Genomic DNA, 20,365 nt, shown 5'->3' on the forward strand with positions numbered 1-20,365 from the left:
ATATCGAAGCCATTGTTTCATCGTCAGGGCTTCAGTTTTTTAATAAAGACTACAAAGCGATGTCAGCACAGCAGAAAGGCGTATGTGTGAGAGTTGTAGTAAATTGTTATTTGCAATTTTCGTAACTCTCGTGGTATAGACACAGAATTACAAAAGAATATTTTCAGATTTTTGTTGAAATTTATGGTATGCCTACGAATTTTGTTGATTTCTTTTGTATAAGACATCCCAGTGGAGCAATTCGCCCGTGTACCACTTAGAGTTTTCGAAGACAATGATAAACTGCATGGATATTGTAATACCTCTGAAACTTGTTGTCATCTTGCATGTTGAAGATGTACGAGTTTCTCCACTGGGATCTTATATACAAAGTAAATCAACAAAATTCACAGGTATAGTACAAGCTATAACAAGAATCTATATACTTTCATCTGCAATTCCACATCTATTACAAAAGAATTTCGCGAATTGCAATAGACAATCCAGTACAGCTCTCATATGCATGCGTTTCAGGCGTACTGACATCGCAGTGAAGCTCTTTACTCAAAACCTGATGATGCTGTGGATTCTGAATGTACACTGCCATAGTAGCGACGCTATAAGAGTATAAGGATTTTATTATTACGTATCGGCTTGCCGAGAGTAGCTACTATGGCTAACATGGAATTTGACATACGACGTTTAGAACACACATTTTGGTTGAAGACGCTTCACGAGAGGCCGTGGCAAAAGCGGAATACGCGAAGGTCGCGTGCCCTCATCACGCTTGTCCTCCAAGATCAGCTGCCAGAAAGGGCACCAGTGTTGCAAGACAGGCTGAGGCGATACCGTTCACTACGAAGGCCACTCGGTTCAGACGCCCGTTCCGCAAAGTCCAATCGGCGGCCGCTATTTTAGGATGCGCTCTCGCCGACACTGCAGAAAAATTGCATACTGCCGTGTTGGCACGTGAGACCAGCAGATGAGACTAGGCGCTCGCTAGTGGAGTGGAGTGTAGTGGAAGAGAGCAGAGCAGAGGCCCCGACGGGCCAGTGCTCCAAGTGTGCCGGATCTGCGCGGCCGCGGCCGGCAGTCGGTTGGTGACGCGGCCCCAAGGCCAGCTACCGGCGCGAGCCTCGCCCCGTCTCACCTCGCCCTCGGCTCGCAGTTATTATTACAGAAATAACTCGAAACCGAAGCAGGCGGGCGGTGTCCGCCCCGCCCAGCCACCGGCACAAAGGCCGGAGGCGGCAGATGCGGGCCGCCACACACCCCGCGCCGCCCGGCGCCACGCAGGATGTGAGTGGTCAACGACCCTGCCACAACCCTAGCGCCCGCCAGACGCGGCACCACGTGTGCCTATGTGTGCACTCTTTCCTTCCACGCTCGGAGGAGCAGGATGTACGCCAACCCTTCTTCTCCACAGCTCGCCTGCCGTACGTATACAAGCCATCGCTCGAGTCGAGTAACTGTTCGCCATTAACGGACGGAGCACAACAATCGCGACGCAACAAAAATACAGTGTGTTTATAAACGAATGTCGCGGTTTTAACGCTTTATAATATTTATTACAATAAACTTAGAGTTATAAATGATATGTCAAATGAAAGAGCAACTCAAACAGTTTTAGCAAGAACCTTTGTTGTTGTTGTGGTCTTCAGTCCTGAGACTGGTATGATGCAGCTCTCCATGCTACTCTATCCTGTGCAAGCTTCTTCATCTCCGAGTAAAAATGGTTCAAATGGCTCTGAGCACTATGGGACTTAACATCTATGGTCATCAGTCCCCTAGAACTTAGAACTACTTAAACCTAACTAACCTAAGGACAGCACACAACACCTAGCCATCACGAGGCAGAGAAAATCCCTGACCCCGCCGGGAATCGAACCCGGGAACCCGGGCGTGGGAAGCGAGAACGCTACCGCACGACCACGAGATGCGGGCATCTCCGAGTATCTACTGCAGCCTACATCCTTCTGAATCAGCTTAGTGTATTCATCTCTTGGTCTCCCTCTTCGATTTTTACCCTCCACGCTGCCCTCCAATACTAAATTGGTGATTCCTTGATGCCTCAGAACATGTCCTACCAACCGATCCCTTCTTCTAGTCAAGTTGTGCGACAAACTTCTCTTCTCCCCAGTTCTATTCAATACCTCCTCATTAGTTATGTGATCTACCCATCTAATCCTCAGCATTCTTCTGTAGCACCACATTTCACAAGCTTCTATTCTCTTCTTGTCCAAACTATTTATCGTCCATGTTTCCCTTCCATACATGGCTACACTCCACACAAATACTTTCAGAAATGACTTCCTGACACTTAAATCAATACTCGATGTTAACAAATTTTTCTTCTTCAGAAACGCTTTCCTTGCCATTGCCAGTCTACATTTTATATCCTCTCTACTTCGACCATCATCAGTTATTTTGCACCCCAAATAGCAAAACTCCTTTACTACTTTAAGTGTCTCATTTCCTAATCTAATTCCCTCAGTATCACCCGAGTTAACTCGACTACATTCCATTATCCTCGTTTTGCTTTAGTTGATGTTCATCTTATATCCTCCTTTCAAGACACTGTCCATTCCGTTCAACTGCTCTTCCAAATCCTTTGCTGTCTCTTACAGAATTACAATGTCATCAGTGAACCTTAAAGTTTTTATTTCTTCTCCATGTATTTTAACACCTACTCTGAATTTTTCTTTTGTTTCCTTTGCTGCTTGCTCAATACCAAGAACCTTATAAATGTTCAATGTGAGCACCATTTGTCATCCGGCCGGGGTGGCCGAGCGGTTCTAGGCGCTACAGTCTGGAACCGCGCGACCGCTACGGCCGCAGGTTCGAATCCTGCCTCGGGCATGGCTGTGTGTGATGTCCTTAGGTTAATTAGGTTTAAGTAGTTCTAAGTTCTAGGGGACTGATGACCCTAGAAGTTAAGTCCCATAGTGCTCAGAGCCATTTGAACCACCATTTGTCACACGGTACACATCAAGTCTATAGCCGAGCGATGGATGGGCCGCAAGAGGCCCAATGACAGGGCTTGCTTTGCATGGCCTCCACGTTCACTCGACCTAACGCCATGAGATTTTTACCTTTGGGGCTTCATCAAGGATCGCGTGTACGTGCCTCCGCTACCAGCAGACCTCCCTGAATTAAGAAACCGGATTGAAGCAGCTGTTGCTACAATCACCGAAGACACACTTATCAACGTTTGGGAAGAACTCGGCTATAGACTTTGATGTGTGCCCTGTGACAAATGGTGCTCACATTGAACATTTATAAGGTTCTTGGTAAAACTGTTGAGTTGCTCTTGCATGCCGGCCGAAGTGGCCGCGCGGTTCTGGCGCTGCAGTCTGGAACCGCGAGACCGCTACGGTCGCAGGTTCGAATCCTGCCTCGGGCGTGGATGTGTGTGATGTCCTTAGGTTAGTTAGGTTTAACTAGTTCTAAGTTCTAGGGGACTGATGACCTCAGCAGTTGAGTCCCATAGTGCTCAGAGCCATTTGAACCATTGCTCTTTCATTTGACATACCATTTAGAACTGTAAGTTTAATATAACAGATATTATAAAGCGTTAAAATCCCGATATTCATTTATAAACACCCTGTAAGGCACTTTACAGGCGGATCAAGATCGCTTCTATACTGTGCCTCGTACAGAACGCAATTTTTAATTTAGTAAAAAAAACACACAAATTTTATCTGAAAATTGGTAGTGTTATTACGTCTGTATGGAACACAAAGACTGCGACTAAACATGAAACCAACTATCAGCCAAATGTCCTATACGGCTTCGTATGCACATATTCACTCTGGGGGCAAAATTTAAGACGACCCAAGAGCAAAGTTCCGCTTGAATCTGACCCATGACACGTCTAAATTCTGCCTTGAGTTGAGGGATGGTTCGTGGATTGTTCACATAAACACAAGATTTGACATCCCCCTACAACCTCGGTGGCCAGTTCTGATCACCATTCCGAGAGACGAGACGAGTAGGAACTCTCTTTCAGAAGTTTTCTTGTTTGAACCACAGTGTGGCAACTGGCCCCACTCTGTTGGAACCATATGTGTTCCACATTCAATTCTTGAACTGCGGCCATAAAAACTGTGTTATAAGGTGGAGGTAACGATCACCAGTCGCTGCCACTGCTTTTCCAGTGCCGTATTCAAAAAAAGTGTGACCCAATTAGTCCGCCAGCCCATAACGCAGCCCGCGTCAAACAGTGACGCGTTCTGTATAAAGACGCTTCCCACGGACCATGTGAGGATTCTCTGTGCCCCAAAACCGACAATTTTGTTTATTCACATAATCGCTGGAAGTGTGCTTCGTCAATGAATATTACTTACTTATGAAAATCACTACCAAATTCTTATTTCGTGAATACCCAACGACAAATGTTCGAGGCTTCAAATGGTCCATCGGCTTCAGCTCTTGTGTTAGTCGGATGGTAAAAGCATGCCAACGCAGCTCTTTTGTTAAAATTCGATGCAACCTGCTTCTCTGATTGGCTAACCAATGATAATGGCGGCGAATCGACTTACCGGTCTCGCAGTGGCGCTCTCACTGACGAGAGTGACATCCTCTACCGATCAACAATAATGAGGACGTCCACGTCATTCAATGTTTACGGTCGATCCTGTATCTTCAAATTTCCTTACCAGTCTCTACACTGTTGACACATTAGGCGCGTCTCACTTTCCAAAAATTACACGAAGTCTTCGAACGGTCTCTGCATAGCACTCACTTCAAATGCACTTTCAAAATCTGGATACACTGATCTATCATGTATCGCTCCAGTTTTTCGCGAGGAGTCAATTCGAAATCATTATGCTGTCTGAGCGCGCCTCCAGGTCTGTCTCATACTCACCTTCATTGTCACTGGTTTTCAACCTTCACTTCCGGACAAACACACATGGTTCTCCTGTCTATTGTTAGATTTTCATTTCTTCCATACCAATTACCTCAATTTCATTTCAGTGAAATTATTTAAAATTATTATATATGGTATCTCTCCTAGTCGGGCATATTTTCTCTGGTGTTTCAGCAGATATTTGCAATTTCGTTTTTGCGTTGTGTAGTTAGTCAGCCCAAACAAACAGCGCTTCCATGTGACGCCCATGTCGATTTCTTTCCCGTTATAAACAAAACGACTTTTAAAGCGGAAATTTACGTGCCCATTCGATAGAGCGGCCCCACTTTAGTCTAGCGCGATATTGGTTTACCGATGTGTATTAAAAGGGACAGCAAAACTCGGAGAATAACCAGCACTCCAGTAGCGATAGCACTGCCTGGCCCGCGCTGAGTGCTAGCCTGAGCACCCAGCGCTACTGAATCGTTGCTGGCTTGCGTTTATTCTTCGTGTTTTACTGTCACTGATATAAATACCGATAGACTAACCTGCGACAGCTCTATCGACTGGGGACGTGAAATTCCGCTTTAAAAATCATTTTATTTACAACGGGAAAGAAATCGACGCTTTCCGTCGACACTGGACATCGCATGGAAGACGTGATAAGCGACGTATATTGTTTGGGCTGACTCTAGCTACACAAAACAAAAACGAAACTGTAAACAACTGCCGAAACACCAGGGTAACACACAATCCTCATCATATCAGATTCTTTGGAGGCTCTTCTCCGGAATCGAGAACCATCCATATCTGTTCGGAAATAACTGGAGGAAAACGAGTGGCAATTAAAGTTTTAGCTAGATCTGAAGGTGTGCTGAGATAGTCAAATAGTTATGATGACTACTTGCGAAAAGCGCGAAATTCGACTCCAGTCTATCACAAAGTCGTGTGTGTTTGTGTGTGAAAGGATTTAACCACCTGTGGACGACACTGTATTTGACGTGGGACGGCACTGCACTCACTCACGAGAACACAAGGAATCAAATGCAATTTGTTGAAAAAACGAAAAGCAACTTCGAATTCACCTTGACTGAACCAGGAAAAAATCCCCGCTGCCTTTCCCTCGCTCTACAGACAACAGTTGATCATTTCGCTGTCGAAAGGACCGATGACCACGCAGTTTGGTCTCATAACACAACAAGTGTCATCTGTCATCAATTCTTGACTGGCCTCACTATGTAACCAACGTGTAAGTCATCTCCCTACAGCGGGAACACGTCTCGAAATGAATTAATTTCTTCCTATTTGTGTCTGCAGCTCTGTGGACTAAGAGAAAACTCACATTTTTAATCAACTAAGTGCGACTCTACTTATGTAAAATGTAAGCATGTGATGATTGAGAATGAGAGAACCTGGTGTCAGACTTTATAAAATTAATATATTAATTTACACGTACATTTCAGGCCCAAAAGCTTAGAATTTCTTATAGTAACAGGAAGTAGGGTGTTGGAAGGGGGTATTCCATGCTCCTCAATCCATAACACAAGGACAGCAGGGAAATACTGTTAGTATACCTTTGCTTCAGATACATTAGGATCAAGAAGTCGAATGTCGATCAGTATAATTTTCTTGGTATTTCTAAATAGCGTACGTGGCCTAGAGTGAGGCTGTCCTCAGCACGTAAATTTCATATTGGGTTTTGGGTGGTAAGAGAAAGAAAGTCGCTTTCTCTGCTACCTCGTTGTTAAATATTAGTCCAGAATGCTAACTAGTCTGTATGCTACACGTAGGAAATGGAAGGACGACCAGATCTGACGTGCAAGTTTTGTATGTGCTGCTGTCGAAAAAGTTATCTCGCAGATTTCATATAGTATGTCTTAACCGGTGAACCGTGGTGATATGTCGACTGTATATAGACCTCATCCCCATAAAACATAACAGAAAAGAGAAGAAAGGAAAACTAATATCTCACATGCTGGAGGAAATTATACGTGAAGGCAACATCAAATAATACTCCTGCACTGAGGCTGCACATCTGCCCTGCATTCCACAAACTATCTACAACTGCTGTGTTGAGTTCTTGGCAGTAGGTCTCAATGCATGGTGGACTTGTAAAATACGACAATACAGTATTTGACTTACCAGAAAAGAGCCCTGTCACCTCTCAGTCCAATCACTTATCATTTTAAAGAAAAGTGTCAGGTAGGTAACTCTGACAGTAGCTAACAGCCGCAGACAGAGCATGTTGGGAGAAGACGGTAACGGACGCTAGTGAGTTTCGCGTCTGGTATGTGCGATGATGTCACGCGGACCACAATAGCTCTAACGGGACAAGAAGGTCAGAGTAAACCGAAAATCGCGGATAGTAATGAACTCACCTAACCTAGCTTCAAAACAAATTCGACTACCCCACCCGTTCCCCTTCTCAGTAGTTCCCAAGACGGAGAAAATTCCCAGAAAAGTAATTCTCTGAAGCAGCTACAAGTTGTTAACAGGTTAAGGCCTTTCGACAAATGGCAGTTGTGAGAAGAAGCGGATGCCGTAAAAACCCATACGACAAGGACCGCTCCAAGCCGGAATCTGTCGCCCTTGCTCCTGGTGCCGCAACACTTGTATAACATACTTCAACAAGTGCGTCGACAATGTTATGATACACGTTCACTAGAAGAAGAATTGTTGTATTCCGCAGATTTAAATGCCATGTCCTTGGATATGTTTATACGAAAATCGACTTGTCGTTTTAGAGGAATGATTAATGCGGTGAGTAACATAATAAATCACCCGAAATCTTCTGGTAGATTAGAACTGCGTACCGCAGAGGGTGTCGTACCCGAAGCCTTTCCTTCCTCTGGGCAGTGTTTGTCCATCGAGATATACAGATTTTGTTTGCAGTTTGGAAAGTACGAAGAGGCACCGACTGAACTGAAGCGACACAGCTAATCATGAGTTATGCTCGGATAGCTCATTCAGCAAAGGCACTGCTCGCGAAGAAAAGGGGTCCTGGTTCGATTCCTAGTCCTGTACATTTATTCTCTGCCACAAAATTTTACAACAGCGCAAATTTCGAAGCAGCGTAAAGGATTATTCAGTTAAATAAAAATTAAAGACAAGAAAATTGGAAGGACGGAGGAGATATAGGGTCCACTGGCAATTACAGCGAAAAGATAACACGGATCAATTGTCGCTTTTCCATGGTTGAGAAATGTAACTATTCGTAGGGAAGTATGTTGGGGTTGGGGTAATATGGGAAGGAGAGACTCTGTGTATGTACGTGTGTGTGTGTGAGAGAGAGAGAGAGAGAGAGAGAGAGAGAGATAAATGATTATCTAGAAGGACATTATAGGCTGTAGCCCATCAGCATCGGATGAAGGTCTTACAGACTGAGTCAATGGAGACCAAGATGTATTACGCTACTCAACAGAAATGAAGCGCGCAAACTCAGAAAGCTACTTTTACATCTTCTGGGATATGAAGGTATGTTACAGAGGAGGAAAGTTTTAAGTTATCCCTCATAAAATCCAAGCGTACGCCGCTCTCGTCTGAAGGAGCGAGCTAGCAGAGCAAATACCCACCACACTGGTTGTAAGCTGCAACAATGGCGTCGGGCGGCGGCGGCGATGGCGACGCCTGCCTCCTTTTGTTCTCCCTGCCCGCACTGCTATTCGTGTTTCAAGCACCGCAGCACATAACCTATACACATTTGTAGACAATGGCGGCGTTGGCGCGAACACTCCGGATCCAAGATGGCGGCCGCCAGCGCGCCGCCGGTCACGTGATCGGCTACGCTGACCTTAAACCGGCGGCCGGCCAGCTGGGCAAAAAACGCGCGCCCCGTCCGCTGCCGAGGCAGCCTCTGCCGGCAGGTTGTTCAACCGACGGCTGCCTCTGAAGAGTCTTTGTCCTCGCTAGTGCCAGGCCAACGGCGTCGGGACGCCCGTACAATGGTCTAACTAATCCTGCCATGTCGTAAAATCCGTTCTCCAGATCAGGTAACAACTAGGTATGACAGAGATAATTTTTTGGAACTGTGAAGTAATGCTTTTGCTGTTTCACTGGGGACAAGTGTTGCCACTTCAAGATATACATAAAATTTAACAACAGTCGGCCGATGTGACCGAGCGGTTCTAGGAGTTTCAGTCAGGAACCGCGCTGCTGCTACGGTCGCAGGTTCGAATCCTGTCTCTGATATGGATGTGTGTGATGTCCTTAAGTTGGTTAGGTTTAAGTAGTTCCAAGTCTAGGGGATTGGTGATGTTAAGTCCCATATTGCTTAGAGCCATTTGAACCAATTTAACAATACGAAATAATTGAATGTGTGGTTCCATGGAAAAAGTGACGCACCGAAAAGAGACAAGTCTAAATTGGGCACGTACTGAGAGTTCCAGTGTGCCGTTGAGCAAAGAATTAACAGAGTGAAAAAGAAAAAGGGCTGACTCGTCGATATATTGGCATTTGTACCTGAGTACTCTCTCAGATAGACAACGCTAGTAAAGGTAGCTGGTCATGGTCTCACTGGAGCAACCATCATGACATTCGCTTAGAACATTTATGGAGGTTAAAGAAAATCTAATCCTGACTAACTCCGTGAAAGTGAAACTTGCAACTCTAGAATAAGAGTCCAGTGCACGGCACCGCAAGGTAACTAATGGTAGCTCTGAATATGGTTTTATTGAAGAAAAAATTTTAAGATAACTTCCTAGGGGATGATCCATATAGGTCAACTAGTTTTCTGAGCCACAACCGTACAAAAAACATTCTTTACCAACTACTAATATACAAACGTATAACAACGCCATTTTTTCCAGAACAGATAGAAAAATGAAAGAAGGAATACGAAAAGTAATAATAATCATCTTTTGGAAAGAAAGGTTAGTAGAACTTGAAGGAGAATTTCAACTGAAAATAGATATTCATAACAAAAACAGTATTAAAAAATGCACCAAAATATTAGTATGTTGAAACACTAAAACAGAATGAGTTAATAATTTAAATATTTTGGAGGGGCCACATAGCAGAATGGACTAGAAAGATTTACTAATAGATGAAAGAATTCGTAAATCGGAAAAAGAAGACGGTTAGACTGAAAACACCTACAATAAGAAATACATCTCTAGAAATACACTAGAACACTATTCCAGAATATTTATATGCCTGTAAATACTTAACATTGAACTATATGCTGGACAGAATAGAGATACTTGAAGGAAGGATTAGTAAAATGTGTGCAAGATAAACAACAGATGGTTTGAAAACAAGAAGTAATTACGAGGTCTAACAAAATATTCAGAAAATATCAAAAGTAATGGTAAAGCGTAGGTTGACATTATTTGGACATAGCTGTCGAATGAGGGTTATAAATCAGATAAATAAGAAATCAGGAACAACACAGGCAGAAGAAAGAAAAAGAATACGCGGGCAGACGTTCAAAGACTGCTAGAATGGTGGGAAACAACACAAAAAAGAGGAATTAAATTTGTTACGTGATCAATTATAAGAAAATAACAAGCGCTTTTTCTGTAAGGTGGACTTGAGACTGTTACGTTATGCAAATGTAAATTGTGCTAAGAAAAGTGTAGATCCCATGGAAAAAGTCTGATTTTGCAAGATATTGCACATATGGTGAGCAATGAAGAAAAGAATCCATTTATCCTACCAGTTGAGGAGTATGCACCCTTATTGTACAAGTTGTTTTGAGGAGGAAAATTCTTTTCTCATTAGTTCCCAAGGTATAGCTGTCACGAATGGGAACTATAAACAAGTCACTAAGTAAATACAGTAGCTTCCTAAGTGTGATATTCAGTTTCCGTTGAAATTCAGGTTCGGTTATACATTTGTCAAATTCAGAGCATTCAAGCTATGCTGATGTATACATTCTGCTCCAATGTCCTGTAGTACCATTTAAGACAGGAGCATTTGATTGTTACCTTATTTGACTTTTCACCTGTAGACTTCGTATTTACCAAATTAACAAACAACTGCCAACTGGTGAATTAGTTCCAAATAGTAGAAAACCAGAAACTATTTCGGCAAAAACCACTCGTTCATATGTGGATTTTAGCACTGGTTGTTTAGTCCCTATTCTTCTTGCAAAATTTTACTCCACTTCATCATTTCCTCGACGTACAACGTAAACAACAGTCGTGATAAGTTGCATCACTACCTGAGAACTGTTTTTAACTCAAATTTATCTTTCTTGATATTCCTTTTTTATTATTTCAACTTTGCTTTGTAGATTATCAGTCTGTTTCTGTACTTTAAGTCCACATGTTTCAGGATCAGGAACATATTATGTCATCGGGAACATATTATGTCATCTTAAATCACTGAAGTTTTTCTTGAGGGTTACAGATGATACAAAGATATCTTGATTTAACTCTATTGTTTTTTTCCACTACAAAACGAAAAGCCAGAACTGTGCACCAACAGGAGAGGTAGTAACGTTACAGGTATAAGAATACTGCACTATTTCGTTCTTCTATTTGATTCTGGTAGCAGAATCAAATCCACACTGCGCTGGCTCGACGCACATTCCATGCGCTCGTGTGGCGTCGTCATTGTCAATATAAATAGTTTGGAAAAAGGCAGCTTTACCTTACAGTACATGGGAGCCAACGGTCAGAAATAAATATTTAAAGTGAAAAGAACCCTTGAATGAGTAATGCGTATGAAGCATGTGCCTGGAAATTGATTACCCGAGAGAGAGGGTGCAGTGGTATGACACACGGGAAAACAGCGGTTCAAATCCCTTCTCCGGCCATCCAGATTCAGATTTTTGGTGCTTTGTCTATACATCCCTCGTCGTCAAAGAGACTTTAACCCTACATCTACCTTTCCTATCACTTCCCTGTAGCCAGTTCTTTAAATCAATCTGCGATAGCACTGACGGGTTGCGGGTTTAGCGCAGTCATACTGACAGTTCCTCAGTAGTATTTCCGAGACTGCAGTCAAATATATGCGTACTTAAAGGCCACACCTTTACCCGACGTGAGATACGAACTCGTGGCCTCAGCTTTAAATGTCAATTACGCTATCGCGCACCGCGGAGGCCCACCATTTCCGCGTAGTTGCAATTACAGAAGTTTCCAGTTGTGCGAAGAACACACAAGCGCAGGTGAGGTTGACTGTCGTCCCAGTCGGGCAGTGTTTTGGTGCGGGATCGCCTCGCGGCCTGTACACTGTACAGCTTTCACGGCGCCTTGCCTCGTCTCACCACTCGTCCCCTTGCAACGGGAAAGTAGCTCCTGCCTGCTAGCCGTGGACCGCTAGCCGTCCGCTCTTTTCCGCTTAAGGGCGGTTTGCGCCTGCGGAGGCGCGTGAAATTTCGTGGTGCTTCCTGACATCTAAAGCAGCCCTCACACGGGACATGTTACTCAACGCGACGCCCGCCAGACCTGGTGTCCGTCGTGTTTGCTGCACGCTCTGAAACGACCCGTTACATCTCACGGAACGTGATCCTCATCGTGGTTTGCAGCCTTAAGCGCTCTGCAGTAGCTGTTCCCGGCTGCATGTGACGCGTAAACAACACTGTTTCTTTGCAAAAATATACGCACGTAAAATACCTGCGTTAATTATGTTAGCGACTGTCGAAGAAGATCTGGACTCGTCGATGGCTTGAACGACGAACTGCTGGTACAGTAAGGCAACATAATGTTGTAGACGATCTGAGATACATACTAGTAGGAGTTGTTCGTTAACTCAACGGAATCTTCATCCCGTTTTCGTTTTAAAACTGAATATAGCTATTTGTTACAGTGACTATCATCACTCTGGAATAACGTACTTCATCACATAGATTTAAACATCGAAATTGGTTTCGTAATTTCATTTGAATTGAAGATGAGATTTTTTCGAATCTGGTCACCTTCAATGAAAAGCATATTTACCACCAACACTCAAACATGAGGCAGTGCGTAAAACATATTATATATATATATATATATATATATATATATAATAACAGACTGGCAGTCATATTAAGCTTTCTGGTCACTGGGGAAACATTCCAGTCGTTGGCCTTGGCACAAATCTTCTTCTTTTGCTTGTGTCTTTGTCCAACATTTTTCGGAGGGTCGGCATGGTTATGGGCGGATGTGGTGTGGTTAATTTAAGGCTTGGCTGGATGCCCTTCCTGCCGCCACCCCGTAACGCGAATGATGATGATGATGATGAAATGATGACGACAACACAAACACCCAGTTCCCGGGTAGAGAAAATCCCCAACCCCTGAAATCGAACCTGGGACCCCGTGATCCGGAGGCAGCGACGCTAGCCACTAGACCGCGAGCTGCGGACTGGCTTTTGCACAAATATTGCAACCAATACATTATTTATAGTAAATAACATCGACGTCTGCTGATCATACTTCTCATACTTCTATTAATCAATAATAAAGACCCAGAATTTTTTAGAAAACAGTAGGTGAAAAAAGTGGAAGGAGCTGGACGTGAACCTGCTACCTTGTTCTTCACGGCTCACGACCATCTGAACAACGCTACGGCTTCGACAAAGCAACCGGACCTCCGTATATGGCTTGCACTGTCTGGAGACTGTATCTACAAATGTCATTATTTGATATTTAATACGGAAATTGTACCAAAAAGATGCGCTTTTGATAGATAGCACTGAAACGGTATACCCTTACAGCATACGAGTTATAACACTAAAAACATCAACTACAGTAAGCCTTTATCTGCCGATACATAGTTTCTTGTCATTTTACTATACAACAAGTTGTAGCTAAAATAACGCGTTTTCGAGAGATCCTCAATTTGCTGATGCTTTGAAACAGCTTATGTTCAAACCACGTACTTAATGAAAAAGAAAACGTCAAACAACATGGCAGCCCCTAATTTCAGCTTGTCACGTAAAAATGATGTCGCCTCTCATTGGTCACGTCCCTTTCCACGAGGAAAAAGCTGACTGGCTAGGTTCTACATTTCAGACGGCTTAAAGCACTTCGGTCTTTCGTCGCCGCCTGGGCAGCGGATTGCGTATTGTTCAAGCCGTGCTGTTACCTAGCTCTAGGAATCTCTTTTTCCATCCTGCGCTTAATTCGCTGTTGGCGGACTATTTATCGTTGACACAGAGTCGTTTCCACGCTGTTATTGATGATGATTATGATGGTGGGTTTAGGCGCACGACAACAAATTCTTTAGCACCTAGGTTAAAATTTTTATGAGAGAGTTCAAACGTATTGCCTAGGCTGCCAACGTCAGAATAACCCCTCAGATAACTACTACAACGACAATTAAACAAAAAGGTTTGAGAGGACGAGTTTCATTAAATAAGGTAGGAAAGCCAACACACAACTGAAGAGCCATTAAGACTAGCAAGGGCGGGGCGAAGGCCGTGCTCCTCCCACACAGTTCCACAAGGTTGTTCTGCGAGAACTGTAGGTTTCTTGTCTTGGCTCAGCTTCGTCATTCAGACACGCAAACCGCTGTTGACAACAGCACATTTAGCGACAGGATATTTATAAACCTATCACTACAACAGCGAAAGCTTGAATACGCGAACCTGTGTGCATCGTCACAGGTTTTATTAGCGATGTGATATATTGATACGCCTTTGGTGACTCAGACACAATGAACCTCCAGTCACCACTGATATATGCATTTAAAAGAACATACTCTTCTATTATGACATACATTTTGCACTACATGAAATCACAGTCTGTGTTCAGGGACCACAGAGTGAACACCCTTCGTCGGAATATTAACTAGTACGACGGAGGCGATGAGCATCACCCTACAGAGGAAATACCCCAGAATAACAAACATTCACCAGCTATTTTGGGAACTGATGAGTGCATTTTATAGTTCGCCTCCACTGTGCGGTCTTTAGCATAAGGATCTTGGTAAGAAACGAAAAAAAAAGGTCCGCGAAGAATTTAACAGTGACAAAAGTTACGCAGTAAATTTAAGAAAAGCAGTAGATTATGAAGGATCGGGAAGGAGAGGGGAAAGGGGATGTGGGGCTTGCTATACCGTCCTGTAACTAACGTCGTCACTTGCTGACAGTGACGATCTGGTCTAAAAGAGAAACAGGCGGCTTAAAAAATACGATGAACGTGCGCGATAAAGTTTCCTGGAATATCGGTCCATTTTTTTAATCGCAGCAATTTGTAGTCCTTAGTTACTATATGAGTACATAACAATTTACGAAGTGAAAGGGAAGTATTAACATAAAAGTGGAGACTGGAATGCGAGCTCACTGTATCCCAAGAAGAATTTTAATTTTATTTTACTTTTTGTAGAACTATTTCTGAAAGCATTTGTTTGGCGTGTTGTTTTATAGAAAAGTCAAATACGGACGGTAAATAGGACGGACAAAGTCAGAACAGAAACTTCTGAAATGTGCTACTATGGAAGAATGCTGAATATTAGATTGGTACACCGCATAGTTAACTAATTTTGTAACGGTGGGAAATGTGTGTGTGTCTGGGAGACGGGAAGGGCTGGGGACCGGTAGGAACCACCAGTTGTTCGGATTCACGTTAAACTACAGGTCTGATATCCTCGGTAGGACTACTGGTTGGGGACGAGCGAGTCGCCAAAGTGGCGTCCAACTGGAAGACTTGCACCAGGCCGTTGAGCCGTACGGAATTATTGTAACCCAGAGACGAAGACACTCGCACAGAATGAACTAGCGTGAAGACTTGCTGAACACAGTCTTCGGACTGACGACGACGACAAATGGAGAGTGGAGTACCATCTCTCGATATCCTAAGCAATGTTTACAGTACACACATAGAAAGCCACACCGTTACCCGTCGCAATATAATGCATGTAATTCCACACACTTTGTTTTGAGGGTTAATACCTCATCTTCACGCTGTCGATGTGGTCTTCAGTCAAAAGACTGGTTTGATGCATCTCTCCAAGCTACTCTGTTCAGTGCAAGCCTCTTCATTCGGAAATAACTACTGTAACCTGCATCCTTCTGAATCTGCTTACTGTGTTGATCTCTCGGTCTTCCTCTACTATTTTGACCCCCCTCCCCCCAAACTTCCCTGCAATACTAAATTGCTCATCCCTTGGTGACTCAGAATGTGTCCTATCAACTGATCATTCCTTCTAGTCAGGTTGTGCCAGAAATTTCTTTTTCCCCCAGTTCTGTTCAGCAGCTGCTCATTAGTTACATGACCTACCCTCTAATATTCAGCATCCTTTGCAGCACTAAATTTCAAAAGCATCTATTCTGTTCTTGTCTGCGCTGTTTATCGTCCATGTTTCACTTCCATACATGGCTACACTCTATACAAAAAATGTTCAAATGTGTGTGAAATCTTATGGGACTTAACTGCTGAGGTCATCAGTCCCTAAGCTTACACACTACTTAACCTAAATTATCCTAAGGACAAACACACACATCCACGCCAGAGAGAGCACTCGAACCTCCACCGGGGTCAGCCGCACAGTCTATGACTGCAGCGTCCTAGACCGCTCGGCTAATCCCGCGCGGCTACACCCCATACAAACACCTTCTGGAACGACTTCCTGACACAAGTACTCGATGTTAACAGATTTCTCTTCAGAAACGCTTTCCTTTCCGTCGCCAGTCTACATTTTATATCGTCTCTACTTTGATCATCATCAGTTATTTTTCTGACCAAATAGCAGAACTCATCTACTACCTTACGTGTCTCAATCGTAATCTAATTCCCTCATTTTGCTTCGGTTTATGTTCATTCTATATCCTACTTTCAAGACACTGTCCATCTTGTTAAACTGTTGTTCCAAGTCCTTTCCTGTCTCTGACAAAATTACAATGTCATCGGCAAAACCTCAAAGCTTTTAATTCTTCTCCCTGAACTTGAATTTCTACTCCAAATTTTTCTTTGGATTCCCTTACTGCTTGCTCATTGTACGGATTGAATAACATCGGGGATAGGCTACAACTCAGCCTGACTCCCTTCTCGACCACTGCTTCCCTTTCTTGCCCCTCAACTCCTATTACTGCCGCCCGGTTTCCGTACAAGTTGTAAACAGCCTTTGGCTCATTCTGTATCACCGGATTTGAGGCTTGTGTAAACAAAGCTATTGTGGCCGATTGAGTAGCTACCCGTTTCCAAACACCATAAAACATCACCCACACAAACATCAAACCAAAATACGCTAATGCCTCTAAATTAATCTTGTTTTTCTACAGTTGTCTTACAGTCACCTTACGCCCGACCTCAAAAATTGTGTGTCTATGCCGTTTCGCAATCAAAAAAGGTGTACGACTTGATTAATATGTCACCGCGTCCGATACAGTAACTGGAACAGCGCACGGAGTTGGGTATCCTGCGAACGGCATTGGCATTGGTTTCCCGCCGCCTCAACCTTGAACCCGGCAGGCAGTGAGCAAAGTAGGTGGTCCCTCCTCTGCGTGGCGTCTAGACGGGCGCGTAACGCGAGCACCGTGCGTGCAGCCCAAAAACGAGCACCAGGCGGGCACAAAGGCCGATGGCTGTCAGACCAGGCGGGGCAGGGCAAGGCGGCAGCTGGGCCCGGGCCGGCGCTACCTGCCCCTCAGAGGTTCCCACAGCCCGCGGGGAGCGTCCGCGTCCGCGACAAGTAGACAGCCTGGTGCGACGGCTCTGCCATCCCAGACCTCCACCGGTCGCTGCTATCCAACCGATACACACTCTCTGAGAGGAACAGGCACTCGCGTATTGGTTCACGAACTCGCTGACTGGATATACACGTAGAAGAACGCTGCAAAAGTAGTGAACATTTAAAGATCCTCTTATCTAGCATTTTGCTAAAGTCTTGTCCGTGCTTGCATGAATACGACGTAATCTCCACCTCCTACCAAAGGCGCTGATACCAGAAGTATACTCTGCCACACACCGTAATGTGCCTTGCGGAATACACAAAAATATGTAGACGTTTGTATTTGCCCAAATACGTTCCCACACCGTTGTGTACCTCAGTGGTCGTTTATTTACTTTCCCGTTGGGTTACGCTTCTTTTTTTGGGTCTTGTGTCTCAATCCGTAGAAACGGAACCCTTATAGGATAGCTTGGATTGGATTGTTTGGGGGAAGAGACCAAACAGCGAGGTCATCGGTCTCATAGGATTAGGGAAGGAAGTCGGCCGTGCCCTTTCAAACGAACCATTGCGACATTTGCCTGGTTCAAATGGCTCTGAGCACTATGGGACTCAACTGCTGAGGTTATTAGTCCCCTAGAACTTAGAACTAGTTAAACCTAACTAACCTAAGGACATCACAAACATCCATGCCCTAGGCAGGATTCGAACCTGCGACCGTAGCGGCCTTGCGGTTCCAGACTGCAGCGCCTTTAACCGCACGGCCACTTCGGCCGGCGACATTTGCCTGGAGTGATTTAGGGAAATCAAAGAAAACCTAAATCAGGATGGCCGGAAGCGGGATTGAACCGTCTTCCTCCCGAATGCGAGTGCAGTGTGCTAGCCACTGCGCCACCTCGCTCGGTTAGGATAGCTTTGTTGCCCGTCTGTCCGAATGTTATGAACCCCTTTTTATCAGGAAAAGATACACTTATTAAATTCAAATATATGGCACATATTGAGGTGTAGCATATAAAAATGATGAAAGTCAATTCAATCTAAAGATACGGTCGCTTATGTCTCATATTCTGAACTCGCTAACTCACTCATCAAAACATATCAAAACTCCCTGTTGACCTAGAATTATGATCTTCGGGAAGAAGCAAGGTTTCACAGTGCAATTAAAGGAAAAAAATTGTTAATTTGTAATTAAATAACATGTCAAATTTTTTTGACATTTTTCATCCGTTTATCTATCCGTCTGCCCGTGTGTTAAGACGTCTTTTCCTTTTGAACCGGTTGGTGTATCAACTTCAAATTTATGTCACGTACTAATGTCTATGTTCTCTTGGACTTGTAAAAACACTTGCTTCCTAGTCAATACAATCAAAAGATTCGGCCATGCATGTAACATATTTTGATACTCGCAAACTCACTTATCAGAACCTATAGGGTAATTCACATTGACGTAGAATCAAGAAATCTGGCAAGAAGCAAGGTTACACAGTATAAATAAAGTAAAAAATTCTGAAAATTGTTGAATTTTAAGTATATCACATGAAAATACGTTCTGCCATTGGAATATACATTGCGTTCATCAGCCGTCAGATGCATAATACACGAACATAACTGCTCAAATGGCTATAAGCACTATGGGACTTAACTTCTGAGGTCATCAGTCCCCTAGAACTTAGAACTACTTAAACGTAACTAACCTAAGGGCATCACACACACCCCTGCCCGAGGCAGGATTCGAACCTGCGACAGTAGCGGTCGCGCGGTTCCAGACTGTAGCGCCTAGAACCGCTCAGCCACCCCGGCCGGCGAACATAACTGTATGCAAACATAAAATGTAAGTTGTAGTCATGTTTTAGTAAGTATTTTATTAAATCTCCTATATATATAAACTGAAGCCCCCTGCTCGCTTCTTTTTATAAGTCCGGGATAGTCTGAGGAAATAGAGTCTGGTACTGTTTCAGGATTGCCGGAACCGGTATCTTGTCAGTATATACGAGTATATCGAAAGCGGGCAAAAGTGTAGATTTTCGATTCCCATGATGGATGAACTATATGTAATTAAGTTAGTACGGAACCCTCATTGCGCGAGTCCTACTCGTACTTTGCCAATTTTATTCTATGTTTGTCTACTCATTTCAGCCAAAGACTCATGTTATTGTAGCACACCATTGTGACTGTAGTCGGCCTGTTCTGAACCTTGTCAAATGACTTTTAGGTTTCACGACTGGTCTTGTTCGACCTATCTATTTAGCCTCGCTTGTACAGGCAGTTTACCCACGGATCGCATTCTTAGCATTTCGGGCAATATCTGCTACACTATATTCATCTTTTTTTTAAAAAAATTCTTGCGCAGTGCACCGTTTGAAATTGCCTTGTTTCTTCTATGCTGATTCCTTGTACCGTGCACGCGTGTTCTAGACGAACAGTATAATAATTTATTTGTTAATTTTAACTAGGATTCTGCTTGACAAAAGTAGTTTTCTTTATCAAAGCTTTCTTTGCCAGAGTTAATCAATTTATTGTACCAAACGATTCTTTGGTGGGGGTGCGCTGTAAATCGACTTCGGGCCATCAGGATTGACGTTTGCCAAATTTTCCATTAATCAGATCAGGCCGGTGCAACGATTGTTTCTCCATAATCACTACGACCGACTTTCTTTCTGATCCCTGTGCGTCTCAGTGATACGAGAGACACGTCTCTTTGATATTCATTCCCTACACTTCTTGTTTGATATTCAGTACATGATGCCGAAATATTCCACTTCTGTGGAAGAACGTGTCGGCCCCAACATTCGACGTATGCATACGGCGGCTGTGCAAACAGGAAACCGTGTGGTTCGTTTGTTGGGGCAGGGAGGAGCGAACGCAATGCAGGCGCGGCTGTGTGCTGGCTCTGTTTTTGCCGGACGCCAGAAATCAGTCCCGACAGCCGCTGATTGGCATTAACGCTAGTTCTGACGCTACTGGCGTATTAGCGATTGCGCGACAGAAAACCTGCTGCGGA

At 43.9% G+C, this 20,365-nt stretch overlaps 1 protein-coding gene and 1 long non-coding RNA gene across 3 annotated transcripts in view; one reads left to right on the forward strand and one right to left on the reverse strand.

Annotated features, from left to right (window-relative positions):
• The window catches only part of LOC124615247, an 811,296-nt gene that overhangs the window by 746,570 nt on the left and 44,361 nt on the right, over nucleotides 1–20,365 (forward strand). The window lies entirely within an intron of this gene.
• LOC124615190 (PAX3- and PAX7-binding protein 1) overlaps nucleotides 1–20,365 on the reverse strand; it is a 172,775-nt gene that overhangs the window by 28,573 nt on the left and 123,837 nt on the right. Inside the window, exon 1 of one of the 2 annotated variants that reach the window (XM_047143008.1) lies at nucleotides 8,401–8,576. The exons of the other annotated variant lie outside the window; for it this stretch is intronic. The gene's annotated coding sequence lies outside the window, so the exon portion shown is untranslated. Of the gene's footprint in view, nucleotides 1–8,400; nucleotides 8,577–20,365 lie in introns of those variants that run through there. 2 annotated transcript variants of the gene reach the window in all.

The sequence above is a fragment of the Schistocerca americana genome, chromosome 1 (genome assembly GCF_021461395.2).
Source record: "Schistocerca americana isolate TAMUIC-IGC-003095 chromosome 1, iqSchAmer2.1, whole genome shotgun sequence".
Lineage (NCBI taxonomy): Eukaryota > Metazoa > Arthropoda > Insecta > Orthoptera > Acrididae > Schistocerca > Schistocerca americana.